Below are 13,161 nucleotides of genomic sequence, written 5' to 3' on the forward strand. Positions count from 1 at the left end.
TGGTACAACGTTTTTATAGACAGAGACAAATAGCACAGGGGAGGTTTCAAATTATGAGGGGCCTGATTAGTTGGTTTTAAAGTAAGGACATTTGTTGTTCTCTGATTGGGCGTCCTTTGTCTGTCCTTTGGCGGGAAGGCTTTGTCCGTTACTCGTGGCGGGAGGAAAAAGGGGGAAGGGGGAAGGGATGTGTTAAGCAAGCAGGTTTACAGAAGCGAGAAATGCCGGTTAGTTCATGTACAGTCACTTATTCTATTACACACCAGACTACATTTAGGAAGTTTCACAACTTACTCTATTACATAGTGAGTTACATTCAGGAAAGGTTTCACAATGCTCGTAGCAAACAGCAAGCAAAACAGACTTCTCAGCAATTGTATTTCTTATCAAAGATCCATAATAAGCAGAAAAGAGAACTTAGCTTTAAACTAAGGCAGGGCTGTTCTTTTCAGTTTTGGGGGTCTGGGAATATTAAAAAATGTTCCCATATAAAGTAATGGTAATTGCTGCATCACTACACTATTTTGGATTAGCAAAGTTTTCATCGAAATTCTCTACTTTTGGATAGCAGGAGAAACCTGCATTCCTGTTATTCTCCTTTTATAGGTGAGAAAACTGAGCAGAGACAGGTTAAGTGATTTTCCCAAGGTTGTAGATCTAGTGAGTGGGAGTGGCAGAGCCAAGATCCAAATCTTAGGTCAAAGGAATTCCCTGCCCACCCTTTGGCAAAAACTAACCACCTCTGCCCTTTCTTATTCTTAACCACTCAGATGGGACTCCCTTATTTACTTCATATTATAAAAATCCTTGTATAGAAAACATTGATTTATTTTATTTATTTATTTATTTATTTATTTATTTATTTGGAGAAGCTTCCTCTGCATTAATGGACGTTCTCCCTATTCCATTGGCTGGGGGGAAAAAAACATCTCCTTAGCTTCACTTTGTGTGCTTTCTTTCACATGCTTTATGGAAAGTTTGCCAACCCCATTCTCTACATCATTGGTTCTGAGACCAGCTGCAACAGCCTATCCTGGGAACTTGTTAGAAATCTACATTTTCAGTACACTTTAGCCCTACTGAATTGGTTTTGCAGGTGGTGCTCTTCAATCCTTTGGACGATTCCGACGCAAGTGAAACGTAAAGTACCACTGATGGAGACGTTTTCTCCATAGGACAAGTAAACCTGCCTTTGCAAATCTCGCCGCCAGGGACTGGAGGGCGGGGCTGGCCACAGCCTTTGTATACGTGTGGCACTAGGACCCGGGCGGTGCAGGGCTCACCGCTGCCGCTCACGGCCGGGGGCGGGGCCTAGCTGTTCGGGGAGCCTGGGCCTCGCTGATCGACCCGCCCCTGAAGGCGGACCGAGTTGACTTAAACTCAGGGGCCCGGGAGGCCCTGAGCGTCCTCCCCGCTTACCCGCGCTGGGCTCGGCGCCCGTCGGTAAGTGTGGGGCCGGGGAGCCCGCTGCCCCTCGCTCTCCTCAGGTCCCAGGCGCGGCGCTGGCCGTCAGGAGCCCAGGCGCCCGCGGGCAGGCGCCGCGCGCGAGGCGGCGGGCGCTTTTGTTCTGAGGCGAGGACGGAGTCTCGGGGTCGCGGGAGCTCGGGCGTCTCCGGGCCTCGGCCCCGCGACTCGCGCGCCCCACCGCGTGCCGGCCCCTTCGCTCGTGGCCCTGCCTGCCGCGCGGGGCCGGCCGGGGCCAGCCGCGGACGCCGAGCCCGAGCCGGAGGGCGGCGCCTCATGGGTGTTTTCTTTAAATTGCCTCACTCCTTGCGGTGGAGGTCGGGGTGGAGAGAGCGAGTACGCATTTTGTTGAACTACGAGGTGGTGGGTGTGAGAGTACCTTATGTTTTTAATTATTTCCTGTCGGTGGCGTGGAAAAAAAAAAAATCTTTGTTTTGCATTTACGGTTTCTCGAGCGTTGCCTTCCTCCCCACCTCCATTATGCTGACCCTCCCGAAACAGAATTGCTCGGCTTGTATCTCCAAGTGGCCCGCGAACGCCTCTGTTCCGCAGATGCTTTCTGTTCCTCAGCAGTAGTTAGTTCCTCGAGGCATTTTTAAATGCACAAACGCATACCGATTTTAGGTGTTTTCGAGGGAGGCGAATGCTCTAAGCAAAGGTCCTTAGGATCTTGAGTTCAGCAGCAACCTTTTGAGGAGAATCGTTTCAGTGAAAACAATTTATTTGTAATACTTTAAGGAGCCTACCTTCAAAATAAAGAGAACAGCCCATGATACGATTCAGCTTGGGGTGCAATTGAATAGGTGGGTCGCAGAGCTTGTTTGGGGACTTTTCTGCTTAACGGTGCTTGTAAATTGTATGTTTTAGTCATTGTTAGGATTCACGAATGTTAAGGTTTTAGTTACTTTTCCCCCTGTACAGTCGGATTCTCTTACTGTTCCAGTGAGGAAAGCTGCTAAGATAAAGTATTTCTGTTTTGGAATGGTAGGGCAGTAGTGATCCTGGAGGACCAACTTGAATTCTAACTTAAACAGTGAATGGTATTTTAGGCCACACCTAGTTTCTATTTGTTACTTTCCACACCTAATGAGAATTCTGTAAACTTAGTATGTTTTTGGTGCAACCTTAAAGGAACACAGTTTGGCACAGCAATGTCCTATCTAGCAAACAGAATAGCATGTGCTTTTATCGTAAAGTAAGTTTCCTATGAATAAAAAAAAAAAATGCAGTTGATATTAAATTATTACTAATTATAAAATGTTTCTTGCTCTTCCTAGGACCAAAGAAGTATAATAAACACTGTGTGAAGGGGGACTGACATGCTTGGAGGGAAATGGGAACATAGTAGTAAAAGACTAACATTGTACTTAAAAGTAAGTATGTTACCTCCAAGTAGCCTGCTCTAATTTATTATGGAATTAAATTGTTAATTAAACGAATGGGCGTTGGTTAAATATTAAACAGTAGGGCACGATGGATTTGATGACAGAGCTTGAGGAGAAATATATGGTTGACATAGCATAGAGAATTTAGTTGTTAGTCTTTGCAAGAAAGAGTAGATTATGGGAGGTGACTGGTTCAGGTTACTCAGGCAGAGGTCTACTTAGGATTGCTCTATTTTTTAGAATTTTTGTAAGTTTATTTTATTTTATTTATTTGTTTTTGAGAGAGAGAAAGAGAGGGAGACCGAGATCCCAAGCAGGCTCCTTGCTGTCAGTGCAGAGCCCGACGTGGGGCTTGATCTCACAAACCATGAGATCATGACCTGAGCCAAAATCAAGAGTTGGAAGCTTAACCGGCTGAGCCACCCAGGTGCCCCAAATTATATGAATTTTAGTCATACAACACACGTGGGACAGCCCCTGTCTGTGAGTGATAAGAGCTCAGTAAATTTTAGTTGTTGTCCTGTTAGAGGAAAGATATTTTATGGCCTCAGACAACATTGTATCTAATAGGAAATTCAGTTTGCTCCTTTAAGGTCTAAGTTTATCAGCTCTACGTTAATCAGTTTCGTGTTGATTAAACCCTTTACTATAGATCCTGTTGTAGGTTATGTTTCTGTAGGGAAGTACTAGACACAACTCTGGTTTTTACCTCTAGGCTTAATTTGAAATCAAGAATATCTCCATTAAATTCTCCTTTTTAAAAAAAAATTTTTTTTTGAATGTTTTATTTTTGACAGAGACAGAGCATGAGCCGGGGAGGGGCAGAGAGAGAGGGAGACACAGAATCTGAAGTAGGCTCCTGTCAGCACAGAGCCCAACGCAGGGCTTGAACTCACAGACCGCGAGATCATGACCTGGGCTGAGGTCGGCCGCTCAACCGACTGAGCCACCCAGGCGCCCCTCTGTTAAATTCTTAATTCAGGGCATATTTGCCCCAGAGCCTCGTTTTTCCATATTACTGTGTGATATACAGGACTCCCTTACCATTTAGGTTATCGATGTCTTGTATAAATAGGAACCTAAATGTTTAGGGAATTGATCTTGTTGTTTGAAAAGGTATTTATAAAGGTGAATTTCAAGGGTTTTGTGTGTGTGTAAGCAGGCCTTCTCTACCCTCCTGCCCCATCCCTCCCATTGAAACAGACATGGAAAGCATTCAATTTGAGATAAAGAGACAACATTTACCAACTCTGTCTCTAGAATGCAAGTTAAAATTTACTTTGTAATAAGTCTTGTAAAGAAAGAACTAACTGGGAACTTTGAGAAATTCTAAATGCTTTGTTGGGAGGCAGCATTGTAGTGTGTATATTCTTGAGATCCTAAGTGTACTTGTAAATTGAAGGGCAGTGTTAGAGGCTGGCCTTTTGAGGTAAATGTCGTGAGACATTTGCTCATAGTTCTAATGACTGCAAAGATTTAATGACAATCACTAAGATTCTCCTGAGATGTATTAAATTATATGACTTCACTGTAAATTAAATCTTTAATTTATGGTTAAGATTGCAAAGTATTATAAGAAATTATATTGTCTACCCTATGTTTTAAGAAACAAATCATAAGCAAATTATTTTTTTTAAGCCCTAAAAGATAATTTACTGGATCACATCATTAAGAAGTTCAAATAGTTCAACCTTCATGTTTGGCTGGATCCAGTATCTGAATATAAAGAAAGAAAAACTTTAAGACCCTCCATCTTTGAGCTCTGTTCTTCAGCATTGACTCCATTCGCAGGCACACCTTTCTTCCTTGAGTGGCTCTAGCATCTCCAGGTATGTATCCAATCAGCTTGAACTTAAACAGACAGGCCTTTTGTATGGTTGCTCTACCAAAAGTCTATAATTTCATTGGCTTTCTTTGGGTCATGTACCCATGTCGGTGCTATTGACAGGGAAATAACTATGTTTAGTTTTTAAACCACAGTTTAGGGATATAATTCATATGCCGTATTTATAAAATTCAGTTTGTCCATTTACAGTGTACAGTGTTTTTTTTTTTTAAATTGTGGAGAGAGTGTGCCCTTGTGTGTCTGCGTGAGTGGGGCAGAGGGAGAGGGAGAGAGAATCTTTAGCAGGCTCCACTACTTGCTTGGAGCCAGATGTATGGGGCTTGATCCCAAGACCCTGGTAACTTAACCAATCAGGAGTCAAGACACGTAACCAACTGAGCCACTCAGGCACCCACTACAATGTACAGTGGTTTTAAGTTATGTTCACGTGGTGTGCAACCATCACTGCAGTCAATTAGAACAGTTTCTTTACTCCCAAAACAATCTCCATGCTCATTAATGGTGTTGATCCTGAAGGTGTTGAATCTGCACAGCAACCAAAAAGGTTTATTTAGACCCTTAGGGATTGCAATCTGAGACACACAGAGTTGACAAAATCCAAAGTAAAGTGCTGCGACAAGTGGGGAGTGCAAGCTTACATAAGCAGAAGGCACAAGGTTACATAACTTGTTTTGGATGAATAATGATTGGTTGATGGGTGCTAGCAGAGTTGAAACTAACTGTAATACGTGTTTGGCTATTTGTAGCCTTTGGCTATTTAGCCAAAGTAGGACGATGCATTCCAGGAGGTGGTCCAGTTGTAACTGACAAAAGTCAGAATTTTGTGATGTTTTGAAAATTAAAACTGGGAAAAAAAAATTAAAACTGGAGACAAGCCTCGACCCTACTTTCGATATTCATCTGACTCTATTTAGAGTGACTCTCTTAGCAATGCTTACTCTGTTTCGGAATCTTCTTTCACAGATCACTCCCCCTTTTCCCCAACCCAAACATTCCCAGGCAACTATTAATCTAGTTTCTGTCTCTAGATGTGTGTGTACATTTCGTACAGATGGATTAATAATATGTGATCTTTTATGACGTCTCTCACCTAGCATTTTGTTTTCAAGGTTTATCCATGTCCTTCACTGCTTTTTATTGTCAAGTAATAGTCCATTGCATGGATATGCCACATTTTGTTTATCCTTTAATCAGCAGACATTTGGATTGTTACCACTTTTTAGCTACTATGAATAATGCCCCTGTGAGCGTTCATGTGCAAGTGTTTGTGTAGACATACATTTTTAATTCCTTTGGGTATGTACCTAGGAATAGAATTGCTCCATCATATAACTACTTGGTCTTTTGAGAAACTGCCAGAGTGTTATTCAGAGTATTTATATATATTTATATTTATATTTAGATTCTCAACAGCAAGGCATAAGAGTTCCAGTATGTCCACATCCAGGGCAAACACTTGTCTTTTTGTGGTATGCTACTGTAGATTTTTTTTTTTTTTTTTTGCTTTTTTAAATGTATATTTATTTTTTAAAGATTTTAAAAATACTCATTTTTGAGAGAGAGCATGAGTTGGGGAGGGGCAGAGAGACAGACAGACAGACACAGAATCCAAAGCAGGTTCCTGGCTCCGAGCTGTCAACGCAGGGCTTGAACCCACGAACCCGGAGATCATGACCTGAGCTGAAGTCAAATGCTCCACCCACTGAGCCATACAGATGCCCCTGCCACACCATATTTTTGATTGCATTCTCCTGATGGTTAATGATGTTAAACATCTTTTCATGTGCATATTGACTATATATCTTTGGAAAAACTTTCAATTTGAGTTGTCTTTGTATTGTTGAGTTGCAAGAGTCCTTTTTTGAATTCTAGTTCCTTATTGTAAATGTGAGGGTTTATTTTTGGATTCTGTTCCACTGATCAGTGTCTATCCTGTGTCAGTGCCACATGGTTTTGTTATAGTTTTGTAGTAAGTCTTGAAGTTGGAAAGTGTAAGTCCTCCAACTTTACTCTTTTCAAAATGAATTTCAGGATCAGGTTCTCGATTTCTAGAAAGAAGACATCTGGGATTTTGGTAAGGGTTGTACTGACTCTGTAGATGAATTTGGGTGGTGTTTCTACTTTAACAGTATTAAATCCTTTAATCCATCGAACGTGGGATGTTATCCCTTTTTTTTAGGTCTTTAATTTTCTCTTCTCCCCTCCCCTCCCCTCCTCTTTTCTTTTCTATCTCTGCATTCAGCGTGGGGCTCGCTCTAACTCGAAACCCTGAGGTCAAGAGTTGCATGCTCTTCCACCTGAGCCAGCCAGGTGCCCTTGGTCTTTAATTTCTTACAGCAATGTTTTATAAATTTTTCACTTTTGTTAAACTTATTCAAAGTGTTTGATTCTTTTTAATGTTACTGTATTGAGATTGATTTCCAGAGTAAGTGTTGTTTAGAAATACATTTGGCTTCTGTATACTGAGCTTGTAGTAGGCAACTGAGCTAAACTAGTTAATTAATTATGTTAGTTTTTTAGTGGATTCCTTAAAAGTTTTCTATATACAAGATCACATCATCTGCAAGTAGAGATAGTTTTACTTCTTCTTTTCCAATCGGGATGCCTTTTATTTCTTTCTTTTCTTTCTTTTTTCTGAACTGCCATGGCTAGAACCTCTAGTACAATATGGATTAGAAGTAGCAAGAACAGGCATCTCTGTTTTTTCCCTGGTTTCTTAGAGGATAAACATTCAGTCTTTAACTATTATGATGTAAGCTGTGGGTTTTTTGCAGATGCCTTTTATCAAATCAAAGAAGTTCCCTTCTTTTTCTAGTTTGAGTGTTTTTACCATGAAAAAGAGTTGGATTTGAAGATGCATTGAATTTCCATCCTGTTAGGTCCTTCTTCTGAATCTACTGAGATGATCATGTGGTTTTTGTCCTTTATTGTATTGATATTTTATATAACATTGATTTTTTTAAATCAATCTTGCATTTCAGGGATAAGTCCCACTTTGTTGTGGTATATAATTATTTTTATATGCTGCTGTATTTGGTTTGCTAGTTCTTTTTTGAGAATTTTTGCATCCATATTCATAACAGATTGGTCTGTAGTTGTATTGTGATTTCTTTTCTGGTTTTGCTATGGAGTAATCTTGGCCTCTTAGAATTAACTTGGGAAGTATTCCCTCTTTTGTGTTTTAAAAACGTTTGTAGAATTGGTTTATAATATTGGTTTATAATATTATAATACTGTTTTTGGTATGATTGTCCGGAGTGCCATTTGGGCCTAACCATTTCTTTTTGGGTAATCTTCTGGTTACTAATTCAATCTCTTCATAGGCCTAGTTAGATTTTCTGTATCTCGAGTCAGTTTCAGTCAGTGTCTTTTGGAGTTTTTTGGGGTTCTTCACTGAATTCCACTGTATGTGTGTGGGGAGGTTCCCCTCACACCAACAACAAGCAGTTCTCTGGGGACACCAGCTGGGTCTCCTACAATTCTGACACTATATACCTGGGGGTAGCATCAGATTCTACAGGTTGAGGGCTTAGTCCCACAAGACTGCCTTCATCCATACTTGAGACACCAATCACAAACCCAGGTTATTCCTTGTGCTTCTGACGAACAGGTTACGGATTGGAGGTTTTTATAACTCCCCTCCTTGGACTTGAGATATGAGTCGCAAGTCTAGATTGTTTGTTGCCTGTACTTGTGTCTAACTGGCTGTTGATTGGAGGTTTCCCCAACCCCTTCGTTGGAATCTTAATTTGGTAGAAAGGCCAATGAAACTCGGAGAATCATTTTACTTACTAGGTTACTGGTTTATTGCAAAGGAATTTAAAGAATATGAATCAACAGTCTAGAAGAGCTGATAGAATGAGGTATGTGGGAAGTTGTGTGGAACTTCTGTGCTCCCTCTGGGTATGCCAAAGTCCCCAAATCTTCATGTGTTCACAAACCCAGAAGCCCTCTGAATCCTGTCCTTTTGAGTTTTTATAGAGGCTTTATTACACAGTCATGACTGATTAAAAACATTAGCCATTGATTTAACCTCCAACTCTCCATCCCTCCCTGGAGGTGGGGGAGGGCTAAAAGATCCAACCCCCTTTTCACATGGATGGTTTTCCTGCCCGCCCCCACCTTTTGGTGCAGTCTAAAAGTCACCTCATTAACCTAACAAAAGGCACCTTTTTCACTCAACACTTGGGAAAACCTCAGGATTTTAGGAATTCTGTGTGAGAAATAGGGACAAAGATCAAATATATATTTCTTTGTATAAATTACAATATCACAGGGAGCTTGTTCTTTTCTTTCAGATTATCGAATATATTGGCATGTGGTTGTTCATAGTATTCTTTTTTTGTTTTCAATGAAAGGTTGGTAGTAGTGTCTCTATTTCCTTATTTTAGTAATTTGAGACTTTTTTTTGGTCAGTTTAGGTAAAGGTTTATTAGTTTCGTTGATCTTTTCAAGGACCCAAGTTGTGGTTTTGTTCCTTTTCTCTATATTCTCATGACTAAAGTTTATGACAGCAAAGGATACAATATAGGACTAACAGAAAAGAGATGCATAGGCAAAGTCTGTGGATGTGAGGTACGTGCTTCCAGGTTCTTCCATGAGTACTGAATGGGCGTGCCATCTCTAGCTACAGTCAGCAGGGACAGATCAAGTCAGGAAGCATTTATATACATTAGAAATTCTTAAAAAAAAATTTTTTTTAAATTTACTTTTGAGAGAGTGTGAGTGGGGGAGGGGCAGAGAGAGAGAGAGAGAGAGAGAGAGAGAGAGAGGGAAACACAGAATCGGAAACAGGCTCCAGGCTCTGAGCTGTCAGCACAGAGCTCGACGTAGGGCTTGAACATGAACAGCGAGATCATGACCTGAGCCACCCCAGCGCCCCAGAAATCTTTTTTTTTTTACTGTTTATTTTTGAGCACACTAGTGAGTCGAGGAGGGGCAGAGAGAGGGAGACAGGATCCCAAGTTGATATCATAGAGCCTGACATTGGTCTCACTAATCAGGAGACCTGAGCGGAAACCTAGAGTCACATGTAACCAGTCACATTTAACCGACTGAGCCACTCAGGCTCCCTGCCTCTCATACGTTAGAAATTCTTTAGGACCCTGAAGAATATTTATGTAGGTTATATCAAATCTTCTTCTGCATTTAGTTTCTTGCCATGTGTTATTTTAGTTGAAGTAGTTGAGGGTGTTTATTGGAGGTCAGAAATTTATCTCAAGTAGGTCACTTTCATTATGGCCATAAAGATTCACTGCCACAACTTCTGTTGGTTTTTACATTTTCCTTCCACATGACCATGCTACTATACAAGGTGTTGTGGGTAAGGTGGCTTAGAGCATGGAAGTGATGAGTTCACAGTTGAGTGATTGCCATTCCTTCTCACCCACCATAACTTGCAGAGGTCCTCTATGCTAGTTGGAGAAGGAAGACCATAGACCCAGGGGATAAGGGTTGGAGGAGTAGGCAGAAACTAGTAATCTAATTTACCTCAGGCTTGTGGCTGCCTACTACTCTTCGTCAACATACTGCTGGCCAGTGGAAGATCTTAATCTTAAGGACTCTTAGAAACCCTCAGCAGTTGCTAATTTTTGGGGAATGAATGCTCTTGGGAGTGGTGTCCTTTGGGCCAAGACTTGTGTAATTTATGCTGTTAGTCATGATTTCCATTGGTTTCCTGATTGAGGGAAAGCAGAATTCTCTTGTCTGTATCTTCTAGACTATAGTTATGGTTCTGAATTTAACTGGATCTGTCATCCCCTACCTGACCCTGATAATAAGAAAGTAGATTCTATCCTATAGGTCTCTTCTGGTACTTCAGGTCCCCTTGCGTCATTAGTCTTAACCTTTAGTTTTATAAAACCTGGATCTTAATGGAATGCCAACAAAATGCCTGTGTTCTTGCAGTCCTCCAAACAAAACCTGGTACAACCAGAGTAAACACTAGAGTATGGTCTATAATGACGAAGGTAACTAACTGGATGTAACAGTTTTCAGATTTCTCTTCAAGGCAGTTGAGCCTGCTTTTATGGCAACTGTTTGGTTCTGTTCAAAGAGTTTATCCATCTCAAGAGGCACAGAATTGGCTCATTCCTGTTGTAATAGTGGTATTTATCCTCCTAATACACTTTATACTCCAACAGCATATTGCATCTTAGGTAGCTTATACTGGCAAACTACTCCTCTGTATTTGAGGCACTTGTCAGGAATTTCTAGATATTTGAGACCACCACCCTTCTAATGAATCTTGTTTGCTTAAGGTGGTGGGTACCTGGAGGGTTCTAAAATGAGTTGCTAGGCAGAACTCCCAGGAGGGATAACTGACTTTTTCATGTGTGCTCTCTGATATTTAATTCCCATTTTAGGGAATAGTACAACTCTAAAGTTAGTTTGAAATTTGTCTCTGACCTCTGCTCTGAAGACATAAGCGTAAACTTTCTAGCCTGAATGATAGACGCATTGCTCTGAACTTCCTACTGGCCAGTCATGATGGGTATGTGTGATTGCCAGCATCCTACGCTCTGCTTAGATTAATCAGTGAGCAAAATTAGAGCAATTTATTTCCCACTCCCTTGTTCTTCCAAAGAGAAAGCCATGTGACTCTTACTGGTGACCCTTGATGATACCTGGGACGTTACATGGCTCCGTATGGGGAGCTTGTGGCCTGACCTCCACAAACGGCCTGATCATTCTGCCAGGGGTCAGGGTCAAGTCACTCTTTTCCAGTGTTGCCTAAGAAGAAGTACAGTTCGTTAGGGTATTTGAGTGTCCTGTGCTTCTGAATAGAATTTGTAGCAGGACACATGTAGGGTGGAGGGTAGAGATGTAGGGGGCAACTTCTCCATTGTACTCTGATGACCTTTGTCTATTCATGGGCCAAATAGGCAAAGCCTAATCTCTGTCTGACTCCTACCTTGGCAGGACACCCAGTAGGCCCTTCTGGAACAAAAGTTGATAAGAACCCTTGTGAGAAATAGCCACAGGGATGTTTTTTTTTTTTCCTGTTGAGCACAGGACTTTACCACCTCCCTTATCCTTGGATTATATAGTTGCCAGCTATAAAATGGCTGCAGTTTAGAGTTGGCTTTTTGGCAACCTGTGTTCTCAAACACCTTGGGATCACCCTCTGGGAATAGGGACACTGATGTTATTTTTTTCTGTGTGGGTAAGTAATAAATTTGTATGTGAAGTTATATTCTTGTCTCCTTTCTGTCTCTGACAATGTGGACAGCTCTGATAGTGGGATTTCTAGCCTTGCTAGCCTTGCACTATTGCCTGGCTTCATTCATTTGTTGTGACAGTTACCTGTGATCATGTATTTAAAGCATTCAGTGCAGTTCTTAACATATGGTAAACTCTCAAATGTTAGCTGTTATTTATAGAATTGTATTATAAATAATGCAAAATTTAGAATATTCTTGAAAGCCTAATTCAAGGATTGATAGCCTAATTTCTTCTATGACTAAGGATACGAACAGCCAGAGCTAGAATAATAGGTTGAGAAAATCATGATACTTTTCGAATTTCTGAAAAGTGCATTTTACATTGAAGTGTTGGTATTGATGGTTTTGTTGATGTTACAGAAGCATCTATAGCTTTTGCTAACGTAAATCAGTTTTTCAGTGGAAAATAGTGGCTTTCCTCATTTTTACCACATCAGCTGACACTCCAAATAAACTTTGGTTTGTGGAACACATTAGATGTCAAACTTAAGCCATAAGGGAAAGTTTCACTTTAAAATACCAGAATGGGGGGGAGGGGCGCCTGAGTGGCTCAGGTCATCATCTCATGGTCCGTGAGTTCAAGCCCTGCATCAGGCTCTGTGCTGACAGCTCGGAACCTGGAGCCTGCTTCGGATTCTGTGTCTCCCTCTCTCTCTGCCCCTCCCCTGCTTATGCTCTCTCTCTCTCTCTCTCAAGAATAAACAACATTAAAAAATTAAAAAAAAAATAATAAATTAAATTAATAAAATAAAATAAAATAAAATAAAATACCAGAATGGGGGGGTGCATGGGTGGCCCAATTGGTTAGGTGACCGACTTTGGCTCAGGTCACGATCTTGCGGTTTGTGGGTCAAGCTCCGTGTCAGGTTCTGTGCTGAACAGTTGCTCAGAGCCTGGAGCCTGCTTCAGATTCTGTGTTTCCTTCTCTCTCTGCCCCGCCCCTGCTTGTGCTCTGTCTCATTCTTATCTCTCAAAAATGAATAAATGTTAAAAAAAAAAAAAAAAATACCAGAAGGGTTTTATGTTTTTTTTCAGGTATAAGAAGAGTATTTAATATATTTTTTAAGAAGTTCTATATTTTTGAAGTATTGAAATCATGTGATGTTTATGGCTGACACGAATCTGAAAGGAGAAGTGGGGACTTTTTCCCATCTGGAAGTTTAAATAGGGACTTCTTTTTAACTTGGTGTTCAGTACTTACAGATTATGTTTACTCATTTAACAAACATTTATTGAAGCCTGC

At 40.9% G+C, this 13,161-nt stretch overlaps 1 protein-coding gene across 5 annotated transcripts in view; it reads left to right on the forward strand.

Annotated features, from left to right (window-relative positions):
* Positions 1-1,313: 1,313 nt before the first annotated feature.
* RESF1 (retroelement silencing factor 1) overlaps positions 1,314-13,161 on the forward strand; it is a 48,104-nt gene continuing 36,256 nt past the window's right edge. For 4 of the 5 annotated variants that reach the window (XR_013556795.2, XM_078449954.2, XM_060657983.3 and 1 more), the window contains exons 1-3: positions 1,314-1,443; positions 2,742-2,837; positions 4,488-4,678. The gene's annotated coding sequence lies outside the window, so the exon portion shown is untranslated. Of the gene's footprint in view, positions 1,444-1,474; positions 2,268-2,741; positions 2,838-4,487; positions 4,679-13,161 lie in introns of those variants that run through there. The other variant, XM_060657984.3, reaches the window with a different exon arrangement.

Source organism: Panthera onca, chromosome B4 (genome assembly GCF_046562875.1).
Source record: "Panthera onca isolate mPanOnc1 chromosome B4, mPanOnc1 haplotype 2, whole genome shotgun sequence".
Classification (NCBI taxonomy): Eukaryota; Metazoa; Chordata; class Mammalia; order Carnivora; family Felidae; genus Panthera; species Panthera onca.